This window comes from Lactuca serriola, chromosome 3 (assembly GCF_051521515.1).
Source record: "Lactuca serriola cultivar US96UC23 chromosome 3, Lser_US96UC23_V15, whole genome shotgun sequence".
NCBI classification, from domain to species: domain Eukaryota; kingdom Viridiplantae; phylum Streptophyta; class Magnoliopsida; order Asterales; family Asteraceae; genus Lactuca; species Lactuca serriola.
In genome coordinates this window covers 293,305,378-293,307,379 of record NC_136410.1, presented here as the reverse complement: position 1 = coordinate 293,307,379, position 2,002 = coordinate 293,305,378, and the positions used below count along the sequence as shown (strand labels likewise).

At 42.9% G+C, this 2,002-nt stretch overlaps 1 pseudogene; it reads right to left on the bottom strand.

Moving 5' to 3' along the window:
• Positions 1-1,235: 1,235 nt before the first annotated feature.
• Positions 1,236-1,354, bottom strand: LOC145096634 (5S ribosomal RNA; annotated as a pseudogene).
• Between the last annotated feature and the right edge of the window lie 648 nt (positions 1,355-2,002).

Below are 2,002 nucleotides of genomic sequence, written 5' to 3'. Positions count from 1 at the left end.
TTGAGAGGATTTCGGCCAAGGAATGAGTTTGACTTTCTATTGACTTGGTATGTTGTACAAAATGGAAATTTCGGGTTGTCACAACATCCCCCTGTTAGAGGGAATTTCGTCCCGAAATTAGAATTTAGGTAAGGGAGTAGGCATTGATAATCGAGCAAGGTGATGGGGAATTTTCCAAATCGATTGGTCCTTGCGCTCATAAGTGAATTCGGGTCCTCGGTTGGTATCCCAACGAACCTTCAATAATGGGCGACGACGTTTGCCTCGTCCGTTTGACCACTCGGGCGAGGGTCACTACGATTCTTCCACTAAGGCGAGGATCTCGTTGATCTTGATCTCGTCGAGTGGACTTACGAGAGTCCTAACGGAATGGTACGGTTTCAAGTTCGAGACGTGAAGGGTAAAATGTACATCACTGAGTTTGTGGTGTAGGTTGGGTTTGTGAGTTATTGGACCGATTCCGGAAAGAATCTCGGAGGTCCTAACTATTATGGGTTTGGCTTACCACGCTTTCCGAAGCGTATCAAGCCTTCCTAGAGTGAGATTTCCAAAAGGATTTGGCCTCTAACTTGAAATTCCAAGGTTTTCTTCCTCTTGCTTGTCTTCCCAGTCAGGAGCCACTCCCTTCTAGTTAAAGTCATAAGAGGTTTCGTAATCCGCAAGGAGTTTTGAATGACCTCTCGACAGTAGGTCAACGAGACCTAGAATTTGGCGAATTCCTGTCGGCATCCTCGATATTGACAAATACTCAGCAGTTTTAATTTTTGGCATAGTCCTCAAGAATTCCCACATTACTGGTAATGTGTCTTAGGAATTCGACTTTTCAAATCTAAAAACTCGCATTTTAGAGAATTCCGCGTAAAGCTTCTCTGATCGTAATGTTTCTAGGGTTTGTTGCAGATGCTCTTTATGATTTCCTTCTTACTACGAGAGTAGATAAGTAAGTCATTTCAAAAAGACAATGACGAACTGATCCAAGTGGGAATGGCGTACCCTATTCATTAAGTTCATGAATATTACGGGTGTATTGGTCCTATCCGAGAGGTATCACTACGGACTCGTAGTGTCCGCATTGAGTGTGGAAGGTTGTCTTCGGGACATCCTCCTTTAAAACTCGTTACTGATGATGTTTGGACCTCAAACCTATTTCTGAAAAGTAAATAGTTCCTTGTGGTGGGTCAACCAATTCATTTATGTGTGGTAGAAGTAATGATTTCTAATGGAAGTCCAGTCGAGGTATGCACCACGAAGACTTCCCAGGGTATCACCCATCCTAGTATTACCTTCGCCCAAGCACGCTTAACTGCGAAGTTCTGATGGGATCCGGTACATTAGTGCTGGAATGATCGCACCCGCTGAAGTCTGTCTTCTTAAAGAATAAGACTGGAGCTCTCAAAGGTGAGGAGCTTGGTCTTATCATTCGATTCTTGAGTAGTCGTTAAGCTGTTCGAACAGTTCTTGTATCTCCGTTGGTGTGAGACCGTAGGGCGATCGGTTTACAGGAGTCGTATTGGGTCCTAAGTTTGTTCGCATAACGATGCGTTCACTCGTAGTCTTGGGCAGTTCTCCATCCTGAAGTTCATATTAGAAGTCATACATGGTTCATCAATCGTAGTCTTGTCTATACGAGTCGTATATAACTAAGATTGAAAAGGTAGTCGAATAACTGATTCTTCTTTAAGATCACATCCCAACGAGGAAAAGAAGTTAAAGTGGAATCATCAATTCTAAACCTGTAGAACCTTGATTATATACCACCCCTAAGTATACATTCTTCAGTGATAGATCAACCGTATGAATCTTTGGATTGAACTTGATGTACTATATGAGTGGTACCTCGGGAAGGTGTGCTGAGATTAACTTCGGAATGGATTAGAAACATGAGGTACTCCATGAATGAGTACTTTGGTGTTCCAGACTGACAGCTTCGCTAGAAAGACGATTTCGGAGAAAGAGATGTGTGCATGAGACTGATATTACGAGGATCGAATTGACTCAAGTC